This window comes from Oxyura jamaicensis, chromosome 17, assembly GCF_011077185.1.
Source record: "Oxyura jamaicensis isolate SHBP4307 breed ruddy duck chromosome 17, BPBGC_Ojam_1.0, whole genome shotgun sequence".
NCBI classification, from domain to species: Eukaryota; Metazoa; Chordata; class Aves; order Anseriformes; family Anatidae; genus Oxyura; species Oxyura jamaicensis.
Genome location: NC_048909.1, coordinates 9,443,204 through 9,462,188, shown reverse-complemented (window position 1 = coordinate 9,462,188; position 18,985 = coordinate 9,443,204). Strand labels below are relative to the sequence as shown.

The 18,985-nt window shown below is 40.2% G+C and overlaps 1 protein-coding gene across 1 annotated transcript in view; it reads right to left on the bottom strand.

The window, feature by feature from the left end:
- Window positions 1-18,985, bottom strand: part of DAB2IP (DAB2 interacting protein) — a 212,449-nt gene that overhangs the window by 186,291 nt on the left and 7,173 nt on the right. The window contains exon 2 of the mRNA XM_035341255.1: window positions 14,340-14,479. The gene's annotated coding sequence lies outside the window, so the exon portion shown is untranslated. The remainder of the gene's footprint in view (window positions 1-14,339; window positions 14,480-18,985) is intronic.

Genomic DNA, 18,985 nt, shown 5'->3' with positions numbered 1-18,985 from the left:
GGGTTCTTGAGGGTGCTCAAACATTGGATAAGAATCTTAAAAGACAAGACATTGAAAAGTTACACAGTCCCTCTTTGCATCAAACAAAATTCATAGTGACTATAGCTTCTGAAGTGTGTCCTATCAAACAGCAAAATGGTGAAAAACGAACTGCCGTTTCTTGAAACATGGACAGAAGTTTCATCTGAGTTTTCTATGAAGGTTCAGGCTAAAATAATGTACGAGTCAAATAAATTAATATATCCTTAACAACATCTGCTGGAAAAATAGCCCTGTTGAGCACTTAAAATATATAAATCTCTTTTTACATACTGAAAATAATCTTCTCTCTTCCAGAGTGGGTTACTCTGCTACGATTTCTGCATTGGATGTGATGGGATAAAGACTAACTGTTATTGTTTCTCCAGCCTGGATCAGGTTACCTAGGGCTTGTAGTAAATTATCCATTCCTCTAAGTTTGTAAAATCCTACAAAAATATGAAAGGTTATAAAAAGCAAGTACAGTGTTCAGATGCATCCAGCTTATGTGATCCAAACAGATGCAAACAAGGTAAATGACATGAATAAGGCTTTGCATGCTGTAAAGAAATGGACCCGTAAAGATGAAAACTAATGTCACACTGAGTATTAATTGGAGAGAAAACCCATATCCAGATCTTTTCCTCTGAAATCTTGGTTTCTGCAAAACAGTAGATTTTTCCCATGCATCCATAGTTACAGCATAGAAATATTGCATCAAAATACGTATTTATTTCCGTTTGCAAGTTATCTACAGTAATACATGCTACTTAGAAAGAAGAAAAATTCCAGCCAAAGTTTAGGCACATGAAAAATGCCATTGCACTGAGAAAGAGACATATTCTGAATCCTCAAAGGCTGTCAAGGCTGCTTGCTCTGAGCCTACTTGTTTTTCCTTTCTTTCCTTCACTTATTGTTTCCTGTCTTTTCCTTAATCTCTCCCTTTTTGTTTAGGGATTCAGCTAATTGTTGTCCTTCCATATCAAGAAGCCGCTTCATTTTAATAGCTTTTTAGGATAAATTACTCCATATGGTCCTTTGCTTTATGTGAGATCCACAGAACAAAAAGCAAAGATTTTGAACTGATTTTTGTTTTCTTCTATGTCACTTGAAGAGAGAAACACAAGATAAATGACATCTTATACTTTCCTCATGTTTCTAATCTGTTTCTGATAAAATAGGCCTCTATCATCTCTTTTTTTGGCATATTATTGTCATTCTACCTCTTTGTTGTCCGCTAACTCCTGATTTCACATTCACTTTTTCAATACTCTTTCTTGCTTTAGGCAGAATAAAAGTATGAGAATACGGTCTCTGTTCCTACTCAATTAGTTTTGCCTGAGCTAAGACTTCAGAAATAGATCTTACCATATGACATAGATAAACCATTTTTTTTAATCCAAGGTTTCCATGGAATTGTTGAGATATTGGTGTGGGTATGAAGTACATAACAGCAAATCTCATTTCAGAGTCAGACAGAAAATGAGAAACTTCACTGAAATCAACGTAAAAAGGAAGGATAAGGTGAAATGGCAGAAAATAAATACTCATCTTGGCATGTGACAAAAGACTGCGAGGTTCAAACCTGCTATTCATTACTCTGATGAATAAAAAATCCTGAATAATCCATCATCTGTCCTCTCTTCCTTTCCTGACCCCTTTAATACTCCTCCAATCAGTCCATGCTGCTCCTGTGAGGGTTATCCTTTGGCTTTACCTACAGAATGTGGGGGAAACTACAACAGCTTCCCACTGTCTTGGTTTATAGGTACACCACAGATTAGCCCTCAGGTGAGGAATGCTTCTTCCACTTGCCCTCAAATATTTCTTAAATCAGCACAGATGAAGGTAGAATAGAATTAACATCTATTTACAGCACTTCAGGCAACACAGCTACAAAGACACTGGCCAAGAAATGAAAGAAAAACATTTTACTTTATTTAAACAAAAAAAAAAAAGTACAAAAGTTCGCCTCTCCCTGTGTGAAGATGATGGAGGTAACCGTTTTTTCTCACATACAGGCATTCTTTCTGCATAGCTTACACTTCAAGTTCCACTCAGTAGTCACCCTTTCCTGATGGAGCATGCTATTTTTTATAACTAATCTTCTTTTATAGCTAATCTCCTCTAGAAGCTCCACTGAGGGGTACAATTTTTGTCGTTTTTTTCCACTCAGACTTACTCACTTTGTCTATGTTATCCTTTCCCTTTCCTCCTTCTCCACAAAATACATATTTTCTGGTTATTTTTTTCAGTTACTTAGGGCATAATCTTGGTGCTTCTCTAAAGAATCTGAGTTAACTCTCTCTTGTAGATGCAAATATTACTTTGCTAGACCAAGTGTCACTGCCTGTGCTTGAGTGACAAATTAACTCCCTGTCTAAGCCAGGAAAAAAATTTCCATCTCCTTTTTAGAGTACCAGCATGCGATTTTAATTGTGGAATTTTTATTTTAGATTTGTATAGCAGCACGAACACTTGATACAAACATCTAAATTGGATAAACGAATGTAGTTCTTTACTAGTTCTTGACTTCAATCATATGTGAAACCATTCTGGAGTAATGCTTTATCCTCTAGTTTAGGGCTACCATGAAATGAAGCTTCCATATAAATCAAACTTAACGGAACAAAAAAGAAAAAAAGAGCAAATTGTTAATAGTGGACAACACTTCTGCCATTCGTCACCCAGGTACTGTGAAGAACTCGCTACTTAGAAGTTAGCTGTGCCTTATGTTCTTTCAGTTTTCCCCTTTCCAAGGTTTTCTAAACCTGTCCACAGACAAATCAAAGAAGCCAATGGTTTTCCGCTCAGCAGAGGTTACCCCTCTATTGACACTTCTGCTGTCATTTCCCACAAGTCAAACAACTGTCTCTTCCCAAAACTTCACCTCTTTTCTCTCTCATTTACTTGTAACCACTCTTACCTGATGCTCTTTCTTCTTTACTTCCAATGCATCTCAGTTTCTAGGATTGCTTTCCAAATTGCACTGGGTCCCTTTATATTTCAGGAATTTTGCTCTTAATCACGCTTGACTGACCTCCTGTGCACCCGTACAGAGAGAACTCAGACGTGTGCAAAGGCCAGTGCGTGTGCTGTAAGGCCACGCATAGCCCTGCAGCAGAGGAGAGGTCTACACCACTTTGTGACTGTCACCTCCTCGTCACCCACAGCACCCGAGATGCCTGGCGTGGAGCTGAAGTAAGCTACCACAGTTCTGCTCTCTGCCCTGGTGCATCTGTGCCTGGGTTCCAGCTCTGCAGGAAACAAGCTCAACCTACCCGCTGGGGAGAGCTGGCCACACGTAATAGCCTTGTGGATGTTTATGAACACATACATGCCTTGGAAATTACCAGAGACAATTAAAGCACAGACTGCTAATGCTCCAGCCAAAAGAATAATTTCAGTGTTTAGTTATGTAAGTAACCCTCAGATCCCTGCTTCACAATCTGTTTGAAATTTAAGGAACATGTAGCCTTTCTGGAAAAAACTATGGACCAAATTATGTAGTCCAATCAACATATTTTTCATTTACAAACAAGAAAAAATTGATCTAAACTTTCGGAGTTTATTTATGGTTTTGTTCTCATTTGTTCGTTTCTAAACCTGCACATAAGAGAAGGTGCACGTCGCTTTTGCTGTAATTTTGTCTTTTGTTATTATTTCACACACCGTTTTCTGCTAGTTTACAGACCATGAACAGTCCACGGACCACACAGGCTAGGAAACACTACTCGAGATGCGCTAGCTTTTAGTAAGCATCTATTATATCTCCGCATGCTTTCAAGCATATTCAAAAGCAAACCTCTCCCATTCAGCTTTTCTAAGCTACTTCTGTGAACACAGGGCCCTGCGAATCCCATACAGGCGATAATTGGCAGGTATCTAAGCGGAATTACCAAGTCTGACCTACTGCAGGATGTAAGTGCATTAAGATTCAGCTGCTGATCCTACCGACTGCTCAGCATCGTCTGCAGACATATATATACTCCTCTCCCTGCACAGAATTATCCTCTTCAGACGCTATAGACTCTTCTAGCTTTGTTAAAGTAACTGAGACTATTAGAATGGTTAGAAGAACTTAAAGAACATTTTTCCTCCTTTTTTTGGCAGCCTCCTTTATCTGATCTAGCAGTGTCCTGATTTGCCTTCTTATTCTGACAGGGAGATATAACAGATTTCTATAATCAGTTCCCAACACTTGATAGAATAATTTTAGTGTCAGATGAAGCTAGCTTTGCCTGATTCTAGGAAATGCCTGTCAGTCTGCACAGGCTGTGATATCCTCTATCAGGCTTCTCTTCTGCTGCGGGTCTCTGTCATCATCAAACAGATCCTCCCCACTTCTGATTCTCTAGGCACGACGGGCACGGCAGTGAACCGAGTCTCTCACAGGATTACACTAAGTGCCCCTTAGGCATTGGAGTCGGGGGTTCAGAGCTCTTTGAGCTCCTGTGTGAAGTGACAAATTCATTTCCCTTCATTTCCCTTTCTTCATTCTCTCGTGAAGTCTCAGCAACATTTTATTCCAGTTCAACATTAGCTGCTTTTTCTCTCACTTCTTTTTATATTCCTTTCTCTCCCCATCTGGTAATTTAAAAGGAAATCGCATGGTATTCAGCATTATCAGCCAATCTGTTTACTCTGCTCTTGTTCAAACTAAGGCCATTTCTCACACACTAAGCTGCCCTGTCTCACACCCATACACACTGTTAGTATCCTCTAAGCCGGTATTTTCTTTCATACATCACCTAGAGCAATAACCCCCACTTCCAGAGGTACAGATCTTCCTGAAATTGTGTCTGTTTTTAAATTAAGACATGGGAATAGAGGTCAGTGGAGAAGAAGAGAGATGTGCACATCTGGGCCTTCTCTCGCTGCCTAATGCATAAAGCATTAGGCATGCTGGCACACACAAGAAGGAAAAGGCCTCGACACCATTCTGGCTACTGGAAGAGCAGCATTCACAGCAACAGATTCCACACCTAGCCAGGGGAGACCATGCCCATGCTGAACAAGCTTTCTTTTTAGAAACAGCTTCTCGATGGGCCAGAATTCCTCCCTCCCCCAGGATCAGCCTAGCCCTTCTAGCAGTGACTCCTCAAAGCGCCCCAAATAACTCATGTAACTCATTACTGAAGATAAGGCCAACTTTGACCCGTGTTCCAACTCCTTCAGATCCAAAATTAATAATACCATAGCTACTTTGATCCCTATCAGGGGCTCATGCTAAGAGTATAATGCTGAAACAACTCTTGATAGCAACAATGTGAAAGTTTTGCACGCTCAGGCACAATCAGCAGAACTGGTATTCATGTCTTCTAAAAGCCATCAGAGAAACAACTGATAGGAAAGGCTTTACTGAACCTGAAGTGGATTCTCCTCTCATGATCTACTGAAATATTTTAGATAGATATCATCCTTTCAAAAAGGAGCTAACATTTGGAGTGATAATCCTATTATTTCTTCAAAAAATAGGAACAAGAATTGGACTGAAATACACATCTGTTTCTTTGGAGATGATATCAGCTGGCAAAATTGATCTCCAGGATGAAATGTCATACATGAAACTATCTCACTTAGTTCTGAACACACACTTGACATCCAGTCGCTGCTCTCCAGTTGACCTGTGTTTAGCAAGGCATTCAAGCATATGTAATTTAAGCTGATGAGCAAAACAAGCTTGTTTCCAAGTAGAAGCATTTTACTTAATTGATGCTTTGATTAAAACAAGTCTTGTCAAAGTCAGTGAAAGCTGCTTAACTGGCAAAACAGCAAAGACCAACTTCTCTGGGACTGAGTAGGAAAAAAATACTGATGTATACGTACTTAGCACTTGGGAATTAGAAGAAAAAAAATCTAACTTTTGTATCAATTTGTTACTATTAATACAAATCTTTACTTATGTGCTGAAGCAATTGATTCTTGTGTGATGGGAAAGTAGATCAGAATAATTTTACTGAACATTGGAGCTTGACTTCTTACCAACAGCAGGGTATCATGCTGCTATATTGTATGTTGCTTAGCAATGTAATGTGGGAAGCAGCACCACAGTCCTTGACAGCACCATTGTCCATTGAAATGCTTGTAAAATATTACCTGGGTTATATAAAGATAGCACACAGTTATAGAAAAAGAGCATAAAGTTTCAAAATAGGACAAAGGCAAAGAAGAAGGCTGTGAAGAAAAGGCATTGCTATTCCAATGGCAAAAAGGTCTCCCTGGATGATCTTTCACCCTCTGAATACACACAGCATAAGTTAAATGTGGAGAAATTATATCTGTAAAATCTCATTACAGCTCTGCCTACAAATGATATACCCTACTGTACAGCAACTGCTCTAGCAGTTGACTAGCTCTTGTCCATATACGTGCCAAAGCCCCTACATTGCTACCCCATAAAGAAGACCTATCATTTATTATTCTGGTGCTCTGGAGGAAAACTTTTGTGCTGTGATGTACTGATTACGCACAGTGAACAGAACACATACAAAGCAAGGAGCATAAGCAAAGACAAGATTTGTTCTACAAACAGATTCTATGACACATATGTGAATATTCACCTCGTGGCTTCACGGTATACCAGAGGCCACAGGTGTCAGAGGCACACCCTCCCGTATTCACCACACTTGCTTTTTCTCTGGTGTCTTTCGCGTAGAGAAGTATTATCCTGCTCTTGCTTGATCAGCTCTGACAGCCTCAGTATAACAGCCACTGCCAAGATTTTCCTTCATGCATGTCCCAAAATGTTTCTCTGGCCCCTATTCCAGCCATTCACCACATTTCAACTAGCTAGAGCAAATAGCTTGGGTAATCTGTTTTCTGCCATTCGAAGCAGATGCCAGGCCCTGTGTACCGAAGCATACAGGAGCGCTGTATGCTCAGTGTTGGGACACTCTGAGGCTTCGGCATTTCCAGTGACACTCCTTTCTCCTGCATGGTTTCTCATATGTTCACCTTTCCCTGGTGAGGCCATGGCATAGTTTTCAAGCGACACACAAATGAGCAAGTGTGGCAGTGTCATTAATAACTCAGACGGTAATGAAATCCTCTGACTGCTGCAACAGGAGGTCTCTCCAAAAGAAGGTGGGTCACGTTTTGCTACTCTTGCCAGAAACTACTGCTGAAGTAGGGCAAGCATGTTCATGCATGTTCATGTAGCACGCCAGTGGAGGAATGAGCCCCACGGTACCACGGGTCATCCACCAATATTGCTCTATATAACTTTCTCCATCACTTCCCCTCTTCACAAAGCAGCAGAAACCAGGAACCTGCACTAGACACTGGCAGTACACAGAGAGAACACAAAACTGCATCCGTACATGGGAAATACACGACCATCAGACTGAATCGGAAGAGGCTCCAGTGCTGGATTCACCATGCTCATTTTTGTAATTTGGAGCAGCACAAGGCTCATATTCTTACTTCAGCGTAAGGAACAAGCCTCAGCTTATGATGGTTCATAAAGATGCAGGAGCAAATCTGCATCTTAGTAAAAAAAAATACTGAATAGACATGACAGATCCTAGGGGCCTTTCCAAGGAACAATTCAATATTCCCTTTTATAGTATTTGGCAGGGAAACACCACAGAGTTTATTCAGCTTGAATTAACTAATGGATTTGAGCATTCTCTTTAACAAAGAGAAAAGATGTTGAGTTACACTGACTGCAGGGTTATAGAATGCTTTGGACGAACCTCATAAACTGATTTACCACAGAATCTGTGCTGGCTTTTCTGGGTTTTCTCTAAACTTACATACAGTGATGCTTCATACTTCAAAATGAGAATTCCTAAATTTGTTTAGAAACATTTATTTTTTTTGGTGCATTACTTTCCCTTATTAAAAATATGAAAATGGAAACAAATATATATATATATATATATATATATATATATATATATATATATAACACTGTTGAAAGAGTCATCAGAACAGAAGCAAAAGTTTCAGACAGGTCAGATCCTTCTGACATGCCGACAAACCTCACTGCACAAGCACACTGCATATTTCTTTAGAGGGCCCAATCCCTTCCCACGGAGCAGAACCTCAGATAAATTCAGGAGTACCAATGGTGAGATTTACCCTGTACAACAGGAGTAAGCCACACTCATCTTCACTCAAGAGGAACGTGGTTTTGATCTCAAGGAGCATGCATTTGATATGCAATAACCATTCTCCTAAACCAATGCTGAGCTGTTGAAGCTTCAGGAAGGGCACTCAGCTGGCAGCACTGCTTGTCTCCATGCGAAAATGGAGCATTTGCTGTGGAGGCCTTCCCAAGCACACAGCTGCTATCAAACCTCTGTTCTCTGTATCACACTTGTTACCTGAAAATAATGCATTTGATCATTGAAACGAGTAAATGCACAACATTGTGTGGGTCATTTCTCTTCACTGCCATCAGAAATAGAGGGTTTTCATGTCAGCCCTCCTTTGGCCTTCAAATCTTTCCATATTTCTTTGAATTCTTTAATTTGATTCCCTTGACTTAGATTTTTAAGCTTCTACCACATATTCTTGGTTTCTCAGCCTCGGCTTCCTTTTATCCGATCTGAAATGAAGATCTATTCTGTGGCCTCTATGCCTCTAATGCATTTTCTGCTTAAACATAAATGAACGTATAATTCAGCCAGAAGCTCTTTCGTAACAGTGCAGTCTTACAATAGATTAAAAGCAGTTGGCTTTTACTAATGCAAGCCCCTTTTTGGACCTAGTGCTTCAGAGAAGTTTATTATAGACAGACTTCTTTCTTTATTCCTTACTTTCATCATGAGGACATTGTTTGTTTAAATTCACTAAACTTCAAGGCTCGTTGTTTTCTTCATTTTTATTTTTATCAATTTTCAGCTCAGAACTGGAAAAAGACAGCTTGTATGATAGAACTGCACTCTGTCTTGCTGTCTGTAAAAATATTTTTGCAAGGAGAATAGCAACCCCACCTACCCAGGCTGTCGCACAGAATAACTTTCAAAGGCTGCCCTCACACTTTTCACCTTCTCAAGCACGGCGAGCTCTGGAAGCACCCAGACATGGGGAACAGCTGCAGTTACGGGGTGAGCAGCGAGAGCATTCCTGGCTTCCTCACAGCCAAACCTTTCGGTATCAATCAGCATCATTCACTCGAGCTGTCAGTTCAAGGCCACAGACCCATCTGATATTCATCTTTGTATTTCCTAGTGATGCAGCTAAGCCTCTGGACTGATTCTCTCTAGTCAGAGGATGAAAACATACCTGACCAACAGCTGGTGCGTGCAGACTGCCTCCAGTGTAAAAGTTCCGAAGTCAATAGTGTTAGGGAGGCTTCTTAGCCTTGCAGACCAACACTCGTCTGCACCACAAGACCTTGCCTCTCATTCCACATTGCTCCAGTGCATGACTTACCAGCAACAAATACAATTAAGTTACAACGGAGAACCTAAACTTGTCTCTTTGTCATGGAGACTAAAGAAAGCAGCTTTTCTTAACTGATCCGTGGTTAATGTGCAGCAATGAGGCAGACACTGGCTCCCTCCGCGTGTGACTTCTGCTAAGGGGTATCAATGCACTAAGCCCTTTTCACTGGGATATCTGCAGCAAACAGTCAGCACCAATGCTTGATGGCACATTGTAGCACTACCTTTTGTTTCTCTACAGAAAAAGCTTAAACTCCCTCTTGTGGGTAACTGGAGAAAATCCTGTTTGTAAGAAACCACAGCAGTTTGCAGGATGAATCTCTCCCTTTTCTATCTTCTGTTCTTCCCATGCTGTCTCCCCTGACCGCTCCAGAACAGGCCGTGTGGTCTCCACCCTTGGAGGGTTTCAATAACAGCCACGATAAAGCCCTGGGCAACCTGGCTGACCTGACAGCTGACCCTGCTTCGAGCATGAGGCTGGATTAGAGACCCCCTCCCGTGCCCTTTAACCTGAGTTACATCTTACATTCTTTTGATCCTATACACACAAAAAAGAGAAAACATACACTAAAGAGAACCCAACAGTTGCTATAGGAGAGAAAAAAAATATGGAAGTGTATTAGGAACCGCATAGGATTTATTTCATTAGTTCCAAATATAGTTGATGTCATCATCTGTTGTCGTGGATTTTTGGCAAACTACTGTAGGAGACATGGAAACGTACTGCACTGTCCTAACTGCCAAACCAAGTGAAGAGAGTAATAATGAACAGAAGAACAAATAATTAATCATTTTCCCACCTGAGACAACCTGCAGGATAGTACAGATATAGATATGATGTAGACAGCAGCACCTAAAATTTTTCCACAAGAGCCTCTTTTTATATCTGTACCCCAAAGTAACCACAAACTGTTAATCTCAGACATACACACTGCTAACTTACACGATGCACCACAGCCTAATTCTTAAAACACTTGGGCAGCTATGAGCATAAATATTTACTTTCTAAAAATAAACAAAGCAATACATGTACATGGTGTTGTACATCCAAAAGTCTCAAAAATCTTTAGAAAAGTTAGAGGAGCACTACAGAACCACAGAGGTTACAATCGTTTGTTTAAAGTCATGAGATCTGGAAAGTGCACTGCATACTTGTGCTTTGTGTCTGGAGATCAGCTCAAATCATCTAATGGAAATTCAGCCCAGTCGCTTTGCGTGAAACATAATGAACGTTTTATGAGATGGCAGAGATGGATCCAGAAGACACAAAGGCAAACAAACCGGAGTTTATCACTCAGGAAATACTCACGTTGAAAGCCTATATGTAAGAATAAGCTCAAGAAATAAAAAGAGCGTTTGAGTCATTTCTTACAAGGAAGCTTTAGAGCACCATCAATATGATACCAAGGCCATGGCAGTCAAAATGCTATCCCAGTACAGGCAGACCTCTTTGTTGCAAATCTTTTCAACCAGAGTCAACTGCTTTGCTTCACATTTATTTATTTTTTTTAACAATCCAGCAGTCGTTGCAACTACGGGCAAGGGGCACTATAAGCACACGATTACAAATTCTGCAATATGAACAAAAAAAAAAGAACAGAAGATATCCAAATCCTTTGTTTAGTCACACTGAAGGGGACAAATTTATTTAAAAGGTATTAGTCTTCTTCCTCCATCAGAGATGCTAGCTATTAAAAGTTTCAGGTTTGCATCATAACACATTAAGGCCAGGCAGTGTTAGATCTTATTCCTTCTTCAGAACTGCTCAGAAAACACAATTCAAAACCCAGGTTTCTAATGTTTCCCTCCCATTCAGTCTGCATTTGCAGTCAGGTGTTGCTGCAAATTTTAGGGATACACTAAATACACTTGCCTGCTCACATGAGGGTAAGAAATTCTTCCTGAGAAAATAACGATGTGAGGCACACGACACATTTTGCTTTCAGCTCTGCTGATTACATAGCATTATGGCCACTTTGGCAATTAATAATGCACCCAAACATACTGCCAGGCACAAGAGAGACAGCTGATGAGTAGAAAGATGCCATTAGCAGCCAAGAAATGACCCTCCTTTCACAAAACCTCTGGCAGAAGGTGCTCTGGTCCCAGTGGAGGTTAAGTACCTCCACAAACATTTCCTCCAGCTCTTGTTCTTTCCAGGACTAACTTTCGTAATTAACAGAGCAGAGTCCCCTACACTGTAGTTAAACCCAGCAGGACGCAGAGCAATTTCAGCTTATGTTTCAAACTTTTTCTTTAATGAACCAAGTCATTTTCAGAAGTTATTGTAAAACATGAGCCACATACTGCCACCTGTATTTCACCATTTCTGGATCCCAGAACAAAGTTTTAAAGAGGTTACGCTCAGCAGAAGATCACTAGCTTTTCTGGGTTTGTGCAACTATTAGAAAACTGTTTGTTCACATAGGTTTTGGGATTCATTAAATTTCTTCAGTGGAATTTCTCTCCGTGTATTCCATCATGCAGAGACGGGGCAATTTTCCCCTACAGTGTTCTGATAATCTAAAACAGGTATGGCAATTTTTACTAGCTGGAGATATCCCTTCTTCTTAAAATTCAAATGATTGCAAGCACATGCTTAAATGACACTGAAACTTTAATACAGGTTTAAGCTACCTACTGACACAGAATTTATTTCTATACTTTTTTTTAATTACAAGTAAAAAAAAATAATTATCATATTCAAAAAGTTATAACGGCACCTGAGAGCAATAGAAACTAGAAGTCTCCATAACAACAAATTAGATTTAAAATCAACAATGAATCTAGACATGTGGGGTTTTTATGCATGGGGAAAATTCTTTGCTCAGAAGAACCAAAAATAAGAACCAAAACATAAGGTTGTAACAATATAATACAAAACATTTGACTTAAAACCAACTGAGAAGCTGCGTTTGGAATTTAGTATTGAAGGAAAATCAGTAACCAGAGAATACAATACGCAAGACAATGCCTGATGTGAAATGCTACTTACCAACACGGATGGTATATATCTATAAATATAGCAGTCTCAAAGAGATGGAGTCTGATGACAGCAAATCCTTGCCACTAAGCAGGACAGAATCTGCTGGGAAAGTGTCTGACTTGGTTTAATTAGGCTCTACCTGTCATTAGGATTGCAGTCTTCATCTTCCCTACTGAAATTCATTTTTTCTTTCTAAGTTTTTCTTACACCTCTGCTCTCATACAGACTTTTGCTGTTGTTTTTCAGAATGAATTACTTTTGGCTAAATTCCATGGGGCTCCAAGCTCATGACAAAATCTGAGACTGAACAAGATCACTGGTGTCCCAACACAAGGGATCCCACACTGCGCTGTGCTCTGAAACATAAAAGGTGAGGGTGGACACATGCCGCCCTTTAGGAAGCACCTGCTCACACCATGTAGTGGCAGAAGGAAATGCTGCTTTTTGGACATAGCAAACACGTCACTCACAGTGACAAACCAAATTTGGGTAGTAAGAAGCAGTTGTCCTGCCTGTACTGCAAGCACTTTAAGATTGCTGAGAGTTTGAAGCTACCTACTGACATCTATCCAGGACAGAAGCCCCATCCAGTGCAGCATTTCACTTCTGGCTTCTATTTGTGAGGAAAAATGAGTTAATGTATCATTTGCACTTAACAGCTGCTTCAGACAGTTTGGTTACACATACTTATTTTGGAGTCTAGATAAAATGTGGAGGTAATAAAGGGATGAAAAATCTGCAGTGAGTGTACTGACAAGGATTCTCTCTGACGGTACCTACGTATGGGTGTGGCAGAACAAAGTGCCTAAAAATAGGGGGATGAAAAGAATCCTTGCTTGAAAACTTTGGGCAAGAATTGTTCTGAGCACTGCATACAACTGAGCCCCCCTGAATTTTCAGCAGAGCACTAAAGCAGCTGGTACAGTTCCGGCAGAGAGGTAAGGCAGAGATGTAAGGCAAGAAGAAATAAGACTGCAAAGACTGAAGTCCCGTATAAATAGCAGCTTACGTGAAAAACTGAGGTTCTCTTTCCCTATCAACAGATCTTCAGTCATTACACTGGTAATGAAACCTCCTAGAGAAGTTTGTCCCTGAAGATCAAAAAGTGGACTTGCTCATATTTTGAACTCTACCAACCCTGAAAGCATTGAGTGGAGTACAGGGGACGAAAGTAGCTAATGCAAGGATGCACTGCCTCATTAGACATCTCCAGCTCTGAGAGAGCTGACATTAGGCTTATTGCCAAGCTTTGCCACATTAGAGGGAGAAAGGAAAAACACACGGAACAAAATTGGGAGAAGGAAGTAATCATTAACACCAAAGGGCAAGACTCCTCCTCCTCATCCCTGCACTCTACTCCCTTACCCATCCAGAGTGCATTATATGACATAATTTAGAGTAGATATGTTCTATAGCAGCTGCAGAATGTCCTTCCCATTTTTATGTTTTAATGAAAGAATTTTATCAATGATGATCAGAGAAACACAGTGCCCATATCTGGTGAACATGAAAATAAAGGGGCATGTTTTTTGCTCTGACATACAGGTCTTTTCTGTGATGACCAAACTGGCCACAAAATGGGAACATGGGGGGCAATCATTTCATTTCCAGATGATTTTTTTCTATATGCTAAATAATGTCTTTAGACTCAATTTATGTACACTTTAAAATTTTAGAAGAAAACAGAGAAAAACAAAGAAACATTCCATTTGGTATCAGACAACCCAAACCAGCCAATATGTGTTCTTTTCAAACCATAAAGAAGCCACCCTTTTGTTTCTCAGCAAAAAGTAGAAAATGGCTTTTTTGGACATTTTTCAGTTTGGATGTATATCCATTTGTTTGTAAAAATTCTACTTCAAGGTGCCTCTGTTAGACTTTCTTCTTATCAAGTTGGTATTTAGCCTTAAGGAAAGGAAAACTGATAGTGCATGACATACCAACTCTGCAGGTGCCATCAGCTCACGTTCTTCATTCCTCAGTCTTTTTTCCTGTTCCATGCCAGAGATCAGCATCCTCTCCACTGTTCCAACACGCTTGCTCATGGGTTGCTAGGATCTGGAACACCAGAATGACGCAGCTGAAAACAGGCATCATTTTTTAACAGGTATTTTCTACTGCCTCATTTCAGTTATTTAACAAACACTTACCCTTCCAGTTTTTGACAAGCTCTAATTAATTGCTGTTCCTGACTGACTTCTCCTTAAATTACTGGGTATGTCAGAAATAGCACAAGTACAAAGAGATTACAAACCTTCCAATTAAGGAGGTGGTAAACTATGGGATATCACAACAAAGCTATCCAGGTATGTATATACGTGGCTGTGTGCATACAATAGACTGAAATTGTTTCTACTTCTTTTCTACCATGCACTGGAAGTTTAGGTTAGAATTCTGCTCCGTGTTTTGATTCCTTCTCCTGTTAATACGTTAATATGCGTTTCTGTTACAGCAGGAAATTACCCAGTACTTTTTTCGTTGTAGGCAAGTGTAGTTGAAAAAACAGGAGACAAGGAGGCTACCAGCAAAAATCTGAGCGCAGATGTGTGTAGCCAGGGCTAAACAGGAGCTGCTCTCCTCACTCCTGGGCAAAGCGAACTGGGCAAAACAGCTCAATTCAGTGCCCAGAGCAAAGAGAGCTTCTCACTGCAGTAGGAGCATGTTGCTTGTAAGCTCTACAGTAGCTAGGAATTTCATATATTTAACCCTGGGTGAGGATCATCAGGCTTTCTGCAGACTGCTTGAAGTAGTTTGGAAATGTGATTGTGCATACTCGTGATTCAGATACACGATAAGCAAAGCAAAAAATACCAGTTGTAAAATCGGAACTGGAAAATATGGATCAGACAGGGATTTTCAGTATGCTGGGGGCTGAAAGTCATAGGTTACTTTAAAGTACGTCCCGGTACACATATTGCCAGAAGAGGTACAAAGGCTGAAAGTCTATCTGAAACATTCCTCATTTTTATGTTTCTCTGCAATCACAATAGAAACAAATATTAAGCCAAAGACGCGCATTAGCAGTCAGGCTCTTTAGGTACAAACTGCCCCATTTCACATTTCTCTCTGATTTATGACAACCAAAAGTCAGCTGACTGTTCAGGTCTCTCCCCGTGTTTTTTTTATAGATCAAAAAATGTGCAAATGGACATTTAAAACACATTTCAAAACAATTAGTGCCTGAGCGTACATCTTGTTTACAAGAATGAACTACTGAAGCTGGGTAATAAAACTTGGAGAAATGCAGTTTATAGTGGCAACACTGGCACAACTTTAATTACTGCAGTGTAAAAGGCGTATCTGTGCACAGGGTTCCAGCATATTTTTAACCTACATGAAAAAGTCAAAGAAGAAATCTATGCAACAAGAAATGGAAACTTAAATCCCTTCCAAATGCTAGACAATTTCTGCTGAGAAAGCTTGCAACCCATTAGAAAGACACAGTCCCGCAGATGAAAGGAGAGGCAAGCAGTGGTATTTCACCCATTGTCAGGGCTGACTCCGTTCTAACCAGAGGCAGAGGGAGTTTTACCAACAACTTAATAAAGAACAAGACCTAAAGTCTTTTGCAAATTGGCTCCATGAACAAAAACAGTCATTTAGGAAATAGATTGCAGGCTTAGGAGGAAATAACAGCTTCAGCTGCCGTATAAGAAGAGACGTGCAAACCAATGTCCACTTCCAAGACACAAGGCATCAAAACAGAACACAAATATGTGGAATATCAGTAAGGTCCAAACAATTAGCAATTTAATGGACTTACTGTTGGCTCAGTTTCTAATTTCTATAGCTTCAGTAGCCTTTCCCACCCAAAATAAGCGAAATGCAAGGAAAGCGATCATACACAGAGAAACAGCCACTTTGCAGGAACATCTGCACTGCATATTATAGCCAAAATAATTGCTCCCAATTCATCTAGCGCAACTCAAAGATAAAAACAAGATGCCAAAACAGCACTCAAGTCAGATCATTCCGGTTTATGTACACACCAAGCCTCTCTCACGCTGTAAATGCAAAGACCATCTTTTGTTACTGTAAGTGAAATAATTATCAGTAATAATCACAAAAAAAAAAAAAAGCTTCCTCTAAATAAGTCTCAGAAAATGGCACAAATCAGGCCAGCAGGGAATCAGACAAAGCAATCTCTCTTTCGCAAAACTTCAAGACAAAATCTCACTATCGTATAGCTTCTTGGGGCCTCCTCACATCACTGTAGCTACGACTGGTCAGAAGAAATGTAATCAATATTAAATTGTCCTGCTGAAGCAGTAGACATAAGAGTATTTATTTCACATAGCATCCTGGAAGCTGTTCTGTTATCAGATAATCAGCTGCCCAACAAACGCTGCATAGAGGCAAGCAATGAGAGCCACTGACTAAAGAGCCAACTTGACAGCTCCAAAGAAAGTTTGAGTCAGGGCTTCCAGAAGCAGTGCTTTATTAGTGAGATTCACCCTGTACATCAATTTCCTTTAAAAAGTTCCTTTATCATCATATCTAGTAATTTAAATATAGTCATCACATTTATCTAACCTCGTAGCCAAGTAGATCTTGTCAACCAAGTCAGACAGAGGCCACGGCAGTTTAATCTTTGCTATTTTCTTTCTAATAATGTTTCGCTGGCTCCATGGGATAAACATTTAGTTACAACTCTCCTGCTCTGCTATAAAACACTGCACGCAATATATTTGGAATTACTGTCGCAACTTCAGCTCCCTCAGGACTTGCAGTTAACCGTCCTGATGGTAAACCGTCCATGCTGGGGTAAACACAGAAGATTTAGCTGCTGAGGAACTGCGCCCTGCATCAAAAGGCGAGGTCTGAGCTGCCAGGTGTAACGCACGGGGGATTGCTAAAACTGGTGACCATATGCTTAATACAACCTTGTCGGTGATGTGTAGTAGGTGTCTGAAATCAACCCAAATTCCTTCTTTAACCCTTCCCCCTTGCTTCCAGTCATTTAAATCTGACTTCCAGTAACCCTTCTTTTTGTTTGTTAAAGCAATCTGGCACAGGTTCCTCTTTCACAGCAGAGCTAAAAAGCACACAGAAGTACAAGAAAGGAGAACCATTATTGCCTAATTCTAACACTCTCTTTAAAAAATAAGTCTGCTCCCTACAAATGTCAGGAATCCCGCTTCTCTTCCATCAACGGAGTTGCATCCTGCGACACAGGACGTATCCTCGTGCAGGTTTCTTTCTCTCTGCACAGGAATGCAATGTATCCTCATGCTACACCTCAGCTATCCATTTCACCCTTTGCTGCACCTTTACATTTGCCTTCATGCTTCCTCCAGCACCCGTGAGATAATTCACGACCTCCACTTCTGGTCTATTGAGCTTCTTAACTGATTTGGCAGAAGTAATTGAGCAAATTACTTCTGAAAAGCAACTGCCTCACTTGGTAGATTTCTTCCTCTGTCCTAACATGTCAGAGATGCTAATTGCAGAGAAAGATTTCACAGACAAACTCGGACAGATTAATGCTTGTGAGCTTGTGCATGCTTTCTACTTTGGCTCCTTGCTTTCTTCTTTCTCAAGAATTACTTGAGGCCCTTGGTACCCTCACAAACATATGGGATGTTTTACTGGTTAAACTTTCCTTTGGGCAATCAGATTATAAATCAGGGAAGAAAAAAATAATTCTCTTACGATTTATTATTGTGATAATTTTACCATGTTGGAGCCCCCTCCAGCAATTTAACTTTCTAGAATCCAGGACAGGTATCCTAAATTCTGGGAACAAGCTGTACAGAAGTGAACTGAGGGTGGAATCATGAAAGCCAGGAATGCACAATACTCGTGTGGGTTTGCTTCTTCCTTTTGAACTGTGGATCTGTCCCAGGGATAATTTCAGTCGGTTAGCTTAGCAGTCTCATAGAGCTAATGCAACGTCCTTAGTTTACATTGTTTAACTGCTGGCTCCAGCCTATTTCTGTCTGCTTTCGTACAATGGAGACAGTAAATTTTTCTCCCAATAAACCACTGTCACGATCTTTAAAATTATCTACAGACAAATTAATTAATCCTTTGATATTGTCCTACAGCTCCAAATGCCTGGTGTATTGCACTCAGTAAGTTTACAGTAGCAAGTCAGACTAGTCTAAGCATAAACATTTCACTTCCAATATCAAGAAGTTGTGTCAGAATAAAAAATTCTGAACTTCGGGGTTGCCTGGCAGCTGCTGTAGGGAACAGTGCTCTCTGCATCATTTTCCACATATTTGTGAAACAATATTGCATATATCACCCACAGGAAAAGAACAGCAAACGTGAAATGCAGCTCAATAAAAGATGAAGAGCCAAAGCAAGAGGAAAGATAACGCAGGCACCTCTGAGTTTTGTGAGGAGGTGAGAAAAAAGAATTCCTGAAACTGAAAACCAATCCCTGTTGTTGTCTATATTACTCTTAGATTTAAGCACCAAGTCAGGGAAGAACCTGTACTTATTGTAAAACTAAGGGCTAAGGTGAGTTCTTAATCAGGCTAAGCTATTCCAGAACTGAAGTGTGACTACAACAGGGGCTTTAATTACCTCCCTAAAACCTAGGACAAATCACAGACACAGAAGCTTTTCGAGTGCCTCC